Source organism: Rhineura floridana, chromosome 22 (genome assembly GCF_030035675.1).
Source record: "Rhineura floridana isolate rRhiFlo1 chromosome 22, rRhiFlo1.hap2, whole genome shotgun sequence".
Lineage (NCBI taxonomy): Eukaryota > Metazoa > Chordata > Lepidosauria > Squamata > Rhineuridae > Rhineura > Rhineura floridana.
The window spans coordinates 15425492-15436084 of NC_084501.1; positions in this window are offsets into that span (position 1 = coordinate 15425492).

The window sequence follows — 10593 nt, forward strand, 5'->3', positions numbered from 1 at the left end:
TCTGCTTCAGTGTCAGTGGGGCAGTGAATCCGCTCTTGGTTTTAGTCTGAACTTACAGGGAACTGTATGGGATTCTGAACCTATCTTGTGAATAGGTTTCAGCACCTTGGACAGCTCTGTGAAAGTTTATACCAAAACCCAGAGTGGATTCACTGCCCCAGTGACAACAGAGCGGCCAGTCTCCACTTCTGGGGACAACATAGGAATTGTGGACTGTTCCACTGAGCCTAGGTTGCTGAGTGGGGCATCTAGACACATTTGACGCACACGTGTGACACCTGTGCTGATGGAATTGCTCTGTTCTAACACCCAATTATTTGTCTTTTTCATGGTCCATGGTGTCTGCAAAGCTCTCCTCCAACACCACATTTTGAATGAGTTGATTTTTCTCCTGTCCAACTTTCACATCCATACATAGAGATCGGGAACACCATGGTCTGAATGATCTTGACTTTGGTGTTTAGTGATACATCTTTGCATTTGAGGACCTTTTCTAGTTCTCTCAGAGCTGCCCTCCCGAGTCCTAGCCTTCTTCTGATTTCTTGACTTTGTCTCTATTTTGGTTAATGACTGTGCCAAGGTATTGATAAGCCTTGACAAGTTCAATGGGCTCGTCCAGTGAAGCAGAATGGAAGGTTTAGGATAGACAAAAGAAAGTACTTCTTCACACAGTGCATAGCTAAACCTATGGAATTTGCTCCCACCCGAGGTGGTGATAGCCACCAATATGATGGCTTTAAATGAGGATTAGATAAGTTCATGGGGAAAAAGGCTGTCAATGGCTACTAGCCTTGATGGCTATGTTCTACCTCCACCATCAGAGGCAACATGCCTCAGAATACAAGCTTCTGGGAATCATATTGAAGAGTTGCTGTTGCACTCAGGGCCTGCTTGAGGGCTTCCCATTGGGGCATCTGGTTGGCCACTGTGGGAACAGAGTGCTAGACTAGATGGGCCTTTGGCCGGATCCAGCAGGGCTCTACTTATGTCCATAAGTGCACACAGATTTCACTCTATAATCCCATTGGCCCTAGCCAGGATATGGAGGAGAAGGGGTGACTGGTGCCCATTTGGACTGGTGGGGCAGAAGGCAGGGAGCCCAACAGTAGATGGAGCCAGAGGCCATGGCAAGCAGAGTGAACTAATTCTAGTTTTGCCCCCATCCTCCCTCCTGACTAGGGAGAGGAAGCTGTTAGCCAGGGCCCCTCCATGGGCTGCCTGTAAATAGGAAGGCAGACAGGTGGGCACTGACTGAGGACAGATTGATGTTGGTGGGGCAATGGCCCATTTGCCCTAATGGGCCAGCCTCCACTAGCAAGGAGGGCTCTAACCTATGGTCCCTGGTCTACATGGTTTATGCAGCACAGATTTTCTCCTCCAACAATGAAAGGAAAACACACAAACACACACACACATCTAAATCACCTGCATCACCTCTCAGGGTGAAACTGATGTATGTACACACCTATTTCCAGCTGTTTTGCCTCTCAGTATGAATCAGCTGCTGATGTCAGCTTCATCTAAACAAAGGGATGTGAACTGAAAAGAAAACAGAAGGCACTTGACATCCTGATTAAATTCATTTCCAGTCTGACACATTTGAATCCACCCTTCATCCCAGGAACTCTGAGCGTGGGTTTCTGCAGTTGATCCTCATAAGAACCCACTGAGGTAGGGCAGGCTGATGGCAATAGACCTGATGCCATTCTGCCACCACTAGGGATTTATTTATTAGTCATTTAGGAATCAACTTCTCCATCTGTGCCAAGGCAATTAAGGATCAGGGATGGGTGGGGACTTCTTTGCTTCATCTGCCCAACTCCAGTTGTATATCTCTACATAGACCCACCTGTGATGTTTGCTCCTCCATCTCCAACACCACCAGCTGTCCAGTGGTCTCCTGCCCAGGGGAGGTTGGTCAGCAATGAGGGCAAATGGGACCCTGGCCCACCAGCCTCAGTTTGCTATCAGCTGGCCTCCACCTGCTTATTTACATCCAATTCGGAATGGGGGAGGAATGTGATTCAGTTCACATTTCAAGCCAAATTTATCAAATTTCCATTTTCCGTATGAGAACCGAAGGACAGCCATCCTTTTAAAATCTGCAGTTATCCAAATCTGGCAATGCAGATCTCTGACCAAGCATCATTTACAAAAATGCACATCCTAGGGGGAAGTGTGCACAAGAAAATGCATGAGGTTATGCTCTGTTGTGTGCATTATATGTACATTAGTCAAAGCTGCATACAACAATGGATTTATTAGGAGAAATCCGCGCTAAGACGATGGAGAATTTTCACAAGGTGTTTTTTTTTTAAAGAACAAATAAACTAAAACCACGACTTTCCACAGAAATGCGGAGAACACAAGTTTAGGTTAGAAAAATTGGAAACTTGACAGATCATTCTATCCCTATGTCCAGTCCAGGGGGTGGCTCTGGCTGTCAGGTGCCTGCACTGCCTTAGCCTCACTGTTGCCTTCACAGAACTCGACTTGGAGGAAGATGGAGGTAAAACTAGTATCTCTCTCTGCATACTGCTGGGTACCCTGCCATCTGACCCTAGCTGTCCCAATTTGCACACAGGCACCAATGTTCCTGCAAATGATTCCACCCTGGTTCCACATGCCTGGAACTGCAACTGAGGATGTTCTTATGGGGTCACCTATCTTCCATCTCCTTCCTTATGACCAAGTGGTCCTTCTACTTGGAGCCTTCCACAAGTGTTCTGGGGTGGCTCTTTCGCTCGGGATAAGACTTTTTATTTGAAATTTAGTGCTGTTGTCCCTTTACTGTATGCTGTTCAACTGTGTTTGTTGAAATATGACTTGTATTTTAATATGTATTTTTATTTTCCTTTTACATGTGATGAACTGTGGTAGCCTATGGTATTGAGCAATAAAGATTCATTTCATTTCACAAGAGTCCTGGAACTCTGATGATGACTCTTCTTTCCCTGGGTGGAGGGCAGAGTGGGGAGCGGAAGTGTGTGACGAAACAGCCCACCTGCACAAAAGCAAAGGGTACATGATTTCTGAGCCCAACTGTTATCTCTGGCCCTACCCACCACTGGCATGTGGCCCTCAGAGGATTGTCCAAAAGGAAATGTGGCCCTTGGGCTGAAAACCTTCTTCCTTCAATAAGCCTTTTAAGTAGATACCTTATCCCAGTGTGTCTGTGTTGGAATTGCTTTTTAAGATGTATTTTAAAGCTTTCTTTGAAAAAAAGTTTTCAAAGATGTTTTGTTTTAAAGATTTTTTAAATATGTTTTTAAAGGTGTTTTACTTCAATATGTTTTAAATTTCTCCAAAATTTGGAGAAGTGAAAATCTTGAAAGATGGCCATCTTTCAGATCTCATATTGTTTCAGAAAGTGTGGATTTGATAGATTCAACTTTAAATGTGATTTGAATTTCTCCCCTTTCTCTACTGGAGAGTAGATTGTGTATATGTGTGTGTGTATGTGTATATATATATATATATATATATATATGTTAATAAACATTTCTAAATAAGTGTCCATGGGAGAGGTCATCTTAGAAGCACTATATCTCCTTCTCTCACCCACACCACAGAGCAGGGAGTCTCTTCTGATGGTTGTATATTTTACCTTCAGGATCAGACAAAATATATCTCTGTATGCCAGCTGCTGGAAATTGTATGTGGGGAGAACTTCTGTTGGGCTCATGTCCTTATTTCTTCCTGGAGGCATTGAGTTGGCCATTGTGAGAACAGGATGCTGGACTGGATGGGCCTTTGGCCTCACCCAGCAACCAGTCACTTCTGATGTTCTAGAGCTCAGCACAGTTTCAATATCTCTTACTTATCAACAACAGGAGAAAGGTACATATTGAGTGTGGTGCCACATATTTCTGGAAGAATCTAGTTGTGAGGGCTGAGGAGGCTAAGTATGGCATGCCCCATTCCCCCTGTCCCATAATTCATGTCTCATACCCCTGGTTTATTGGGGTGCTTATTGCTTTTGCACGCTGTCATAGTATTTGAATCTAGAGAGCTCAAAGCGCAGGCTTTCTGACATTGGTTATAATAACCTGAGAAAGAAGTTTTTTTGCTCTGCTTATGTTCAAAACAGAGCTTGGGAAAGTTATTCAATTAACCAAAACAATCCACCTCATCTCACATCTCTGCTTGCCCAGGTGGGCTTGTTTATGGCTTTCCCAAGCTTAGAAGGTACAGTGAGCTTAATTGGGTTGCAAATGTTCTCACCCTGCTTATGTAAACAAGAGTCAGAGGAAGACTCTTGTTAGTCAAAATAAAGCACAGACAAGAGCTGGGAATAAACATCAAAGCTGTATTTCCAAGGCCAGTGTGTAGTAGATTCAGGGTCAGGAGAGATAAACAAAAGTTATCTGTGTGAGAACCCAGCAACCTGGGTGCTGGGATGATAATAATCTCATAGGTATAAGGTGACTCCTCCCAGAGGCTCTTTTTGGTATAAATATAGGACCCTTGATCTGGGCAGATAAACCTCAAGGGGTCTCGAGAGCCTCAAGATAACATCAGAAAAGACCAAGCAGAACCAAAAAGCAAGTTTCAAGCAAGAATCCTTGCTGTGCTGATTCATAAGGCTTCCAGTCAGCAAGGCAAAAGTAAGATAAGGGCAAAGGTAGGGGGAGGAAGGGACCCATTAGCCATTAGTTTCATTTTAGTGATTTATTGCCGGCAAACAACAGCTTAATGTACGCAGCTTTGCTTGAATAAATCATTTAACCTTCACCACCAGTGTGCTCATTGCCTTTTGAAATTTTGAACTAATTTGCTTGGTGCCTGCCCTGGTTAGGCATTTGGCAATACATTGAGTAGTGGTTTGGAGAGCTTCCTAAGAGTAGATATCCAGATGAGATACACAGCAAGCTCTCATTAAAATGTTTATTGCCTTTTAAGTGTCCTGTGATTAGCAACCACTTGCAAATTGCCACCCTAAAACCTACACTCAAGCAAAGCTTCAAAAATGCTCATGATGAATTTATCCTTTTCAACTCTCTAATCACAATCCAAGTGAGAACTGAGGGAGGAATTGTTAAGTGAGATTCTCTTTGTGCTCTTGAAGATGTCTTTATTATCATCCATGAAAGTCAGAGGAGGAAAGAGGCAGGGAACATATAACAGGGAGAGGCTCCCAGGAAGAAAGGTGTTGGGAATGGGTCATAGCTCAGTGGCAGAACATCGGCTTCAGATGCAGAAAGTGCAAGGTTCAAACCCCAGCATCTCCAGGTAGGCCCTCTGGTAGAACATATGCACCTCTAATTTCCCCCATCCAGCCACCCCTCTTGAACTGACACAATTAATGTCTGCTCTGGAGCTCAAGTAACTTGCAAGGGAGGACCAAGTCCACCCTGTTCACAATAAAACATGACATGTTGCCCAGCTAGCATCCTTTTCTAAATATCTAATATTGAACTGTATCTAATGGTTCTCTGATGATGGAAGGGTCATTGTTCTAATGGAGGCTTCTGGATACCACTCTTTAAGAAGGATGCAGACAAACTGGAACAAGTTCAGAGGTGGGCAACAAGGATGGTCAGGGGACTGGAAACAAGGCCCTATGAGGAGAGACTGGAAGAACTTGGCATGTATAGTCTTGAGAGGAAAAGGCTGAAGGGAGATATGATAGCACTCTTTAAGTACTTGCAAGGTTGTCACCCAGAGGAGGGCCAGGATCTCTTCTCAATCATCCCAGAATGCAGGACACGGAATAATGTGCTCAAGTTACAGGAAGCCAGATTTCGCCTGAACATCAGGAAAAAATCCCTAACTGTTATTTATTTATTAAATTTATTAATCGCCCATCTGGCTGGTTATCCAGCCACTATGGGCGATGTGCAACATAAAAACATACAATTTACATTAAAGCATTAAAAAATCTCAACCAACGATAATAAAACCTAGAGAGGCACGACAATGGAACCAATGACCTAGGATGGTGGTGGCCTTTGCAAAACTGGAAACCTTCAATAGGCAGCTGGACAGCCACCTGTCAGGTATGCTTTAAGTTGGATTCCTGCACTGAGCAGGGGGTTGGTCTTGATGTCCTTATAGGCCTCTTCAAACTCCACAATTCTATGGTTCTATGGAGGCCTCCACTAGCAGAAGAAAGGGGGAGGGGTTTAATGTATTTTTATTTTTATTCTTGGCCCTATTTTCCCTTTTATCCTGCTCCACTTTCCACATGGTTCTGGAGAACCCTCCAACCACATGGAACAGACATTTAAGGGGCAATATTTTTATTAGCTTCATTGCTTCCAGGCATCAAGATAAATCTCAAAATAAAATACATAACACAGAGTAAAATAAAACTGTCATTTCAACACCCTTTTACTGTTCTAGAGAACAATTACTTGAGAAATTCATAAGGGTGCAGGTGAAAGGCAGAACGTGCAAAAAAAAACTTAAAAAAAAACAAAACCTTTCCTACTCTTCTGGTTCAAAAGTCCTCAGTGGATGGATACATACCATTGTATTGATGAAGGTGGTGGCAATGATGATGAAGATGATTGCCAGAATTTGAGCTTACATAGAGGGTTGGACTACTACCTGGGAGACCAGGGTTCGAATCCTCACACACCCATGAAGCTCACTGAGTGACCTTGGGCCAGTCACTGCCTCTCAGCCTCAGAGGAAGGCAATGGTAAAATTCCCTCTGAATACCCCTCACCATGAAAACCCTATTCATAGGGTCGCCATAAGTCAGGATCGACTTGAAGGCAGTTCATTTTTTTTATCCCAAAGTCAACATAATGATTTAATCAACACCTTTCTGAACAGAATGAATAAATAAAATGAACCTGCATCATTACTTTTCTTATCAGTTGATGCAACAGTCTCGCCTTCACAAATAAGGAACCGAATTATTAAAAGTCATTTGGTGGAGTCAACATTGCATTAAGTCATCATTGGGTGTCAATTAATGGCATCTGAGTGTGTGTGGAGTGGCGGGATGGCACATATCCTGGATGCTGTCCCCAAAATGGTATAACAATAAAAGCAACTCAGATGCTTCTAAAATCTTCATTTGATAGCACTGTGGTTTCTCCTTGCTGGAGATTCAGGTAAGGGAACGGTGAACCAGCCTCTGACATTCTGTTTGGGGGCTGTTTTCTCTTAGTTTAGGAATGCATTCAGTGTTGCAACCCATAGACTTTAGGCAACAGCAGGATGTAGGGGTGGTAAATGTGTGTTTGTGTGTTTGTTGTCAATTACATATGTACTGATGCCAAAAGTTGGCACACAATAGCTCTTGATTTTGTTTATTTAAATCTGAGTTTGGAAGCTGAAGTCTCTAACATCCCTTCTAAAAAAAAGAACACACTATTTTTTTCTGGCTAAATTTGTTTCCTTGATTTTTACTGATGATCTGATGTCTCCTAATCCATCCATTTGTTGTTCTGTAGCACACCGTCCTCCAGATGTTGTTGGACTGACAACCCCCACCATCCTTGGCCATTGGCCCTGCTGGCTGGAGCTGATGGGAGTTAGTGTTCAGTAACATCTGAAAGGCACCACATTGGCTACCCCTGTTGTATGGGCTTCCTCTACTCTACAGTCCTCTGTTATAAAACTCTGGTTTAACTGGGATAATGTCTAGAATTAATTTTTAAAAAATGGACCATGAAGGACCCATAATGGTGATGGAGTGGGCTACAGCACCTTCCAAGAAGTAGTCAAAGAATAAAAGCATAAGAAAGCATAAGATGTCCAACATCCTGTTCACACAGTGGCCAATCAGATGCCCAGGGGAAGCCTGCAAGTAGGACCTGAGCACAAGAACACTCCCCTGCTGTGGTTTCCAGAAACTGTTATCCAAAGGATACTGCCTCAGTCTATGGAGGCAGAGTGTAACCATCATGGCTGGCAGCCATTCCTATCCTTCATGCATTTGTCTAGTCCTCTTTTAAAGCCCTCCAAGTTGGTGGACGTCGCTTCCTCTTGTAGGAGCAAACTTCATAGTTTAACTAGGCCAACAACTTGGATGGCTTTTAAAGAGGATCAGGCCAATCCATGGAGGATAAGGTGGCTGATAGCTACTAGGCATGATGGCTATGCTCTCCTTCCATTCTTGAAAGCTCTGTCTAAATGCCAGTAGCTGGGAATCACCTGTAGGGAGAGTTGTGGTTGTGATCAGGTCCTGCTTGTGGGCTTCCCAGAAGAGGCATCCCGTTGGCCACCGTAAGAAGAGGGTGCTGGCCAAGTTGGGCGATTGGCCTGATCAAGCAGAGCCCTTCTTAAGTTTTTCCTGTGGCTTGGGATTGTAACTGAGTGGAAGAAGGAACTAACAATGCGAGCACATAGAAGAAGAAGAAAGGGAGACAGAGATGAGGATGAGAATGACAAAGCCAAGCCCTGAACTGTGAACTTCTACTAGTATTCAAGAAATCAGTCTTTTCCCCATATAGTCAGGATCCCTTTTGATTCCTTATTTATTTATTTATTTAGTCACTAAAATCCTATGCAAATTGCAAATTTCTGAATGAGAAAAAAATAGGTTATACTACCCAAAATGTCTCCTTTTACTGCTGATTTATTTCCAATCTGTTGTAAAGCATTGTGGTCGAAGGTATAAACTGCTCTTTAATTACACCTGCCTGTACTGTTCTCAGTGCTGTTTTAAGAGTCTATCTGTGATCATTGTTTGGTTATCATTTTACTGCGTCTTAAATCTTGCAATTCAACATACATACTTTTACTCATCTAGTGGTGCTTCCCAGTCAGTGTAGTCATGAACTGGTTTAGAGGCAGAGCTTGCAACCTGAAGCATAGTTAATAGGAAGAAAGTCTCACTGAATTCATAGGACCATAATGTTGGGAGGGATCACATAGGTAATCTAGTCTGACCCCCTCTTATGTGCAGGATCTGCAAAGCAGGATGTAATTACAGCATCTGCCCAGCTTCTGCTCATATACTGTATCACCAGTGAAGGAGGACCCACTACCTCCTGAGGCAATCTGCTCTTAATTTTAGGATTTTCTTTTCTTCACGTTTAGCTGAAATCTGCTTCCCTACAATTTCCAGCTCTTGGTATCAGACCTTCAGTGGGATGTACTTTGGAGTAAACACATTTACAGGATCCTATTGCAGTTTACAATCGGGGAAGCCAATCTCACCTCTGCAGTGAAAGGGGGGGCACCTTTTTCAAGCCAAGGGCCACATTACCTTCTGGGAAACCTTCCGAGGGCCACATGACAGTGGTGCACAGAGCCAGAAGCAAAAGGGGTCAGGGCTATAAAATGTAAATTATATATATTGTATAAAAGACTACTTTTTACACCAGCCTTTCCCAACCAGTGTGCCTCCAGATGTTGTTGGACCACAACTCCCATCAGCCTCAGTCAGCATTGCCAATGGTTAGGAAACATGGGAATTGTGGTCCAACAACATCTGGAGGCACACTGGTTGGGAAAGGCTGTTCTACACACACACACACACTTCTGTCTAACTATCTAATTTCCATCCAAGAAAGCAAGAGGCATTATCAGATTAAATGACACCTTCAGGCCAGGCAAAAACACGCAAGCAGGGCTGGTGAAAGGGGTGGTCTGGGGAAAAAGCTCTGTGTCTTAGGAGGTGTTGAGTTCCAAGGGCCAGAATCAGAGGTTTGGCAGGACATGTATGGCCCTCAGGCATGAGGCAGTGTGTGCCGCCTCTCACACTGACTTTCTGAAAAGTCTAAAGCAAATCCAAGAATACGTTTGAGAACTTCCTGGATTATGGAATTCAACCTTATTTTGGATGAAGAGCCAGCCATATCACGGAATCAGCACAAAACTCTTAACTTGGTTGTTGCTTTGAAGGCTGTGGTTTCCTCTCTAAGAGTCACCTTAGATGATTGCTGTGGTTGCCTATCTGATCTAGGCATCTCAGTGTATGATCCTGTAGGGGTGATCACTCATCCATTCAATCGCTACACCCACCTCCACCTGAGGTCAACATTCAAAGAGGTGTTTCTTGGCAGGTGCCCAACATTTATGGGTTTCCTTCTGGCTTGGTTTAATTGCAATGGAATTAAATTTCTTTGGGAGTTCAGTGCAATCTTAATCTTGTCTGATTTTTGGTGGGGTTGAATTTGCATGTGGTTTATTTATTTATTTATTTATTATTTCAATTTATTATTTCAATTTATATACCGCCCTTAGCGAAATAGCTCTCAGGGCGGTGAACAAACAAAATAAAATATATCATAATAAAAATACAAAAACATATACAAACAAACAACGAAAAGCACAGCAAAAACAAAATAAATACTACAAAAATTAAAATACAGATTAAAAGATTAAAAAATTTAAGAAGATTAAAATGCCTGGGAGCATAAAAAGGTCTTTACCTGGCGCCGAAAAGATGGAAGTGTAGGCGCCAGGCGTACCTCTTCGGGGAGGCTGTTCCACAACTCAGGGGCCACCACAGAAAAGGCCCTAGATCTCGTAACCACCCTCCGGGCTTCCCGATGGGTTGGTACCCGGAGGAGGGCCTTAGATTCTGAACGAAGTGAATGGGTAGGTTCATAGTGAGAGAGGCGTTCCACAAGGTATTGAGGTCCCACGCCGTGTAAGGCTTTATAGGTCAAAACCAGCACCTTGAAT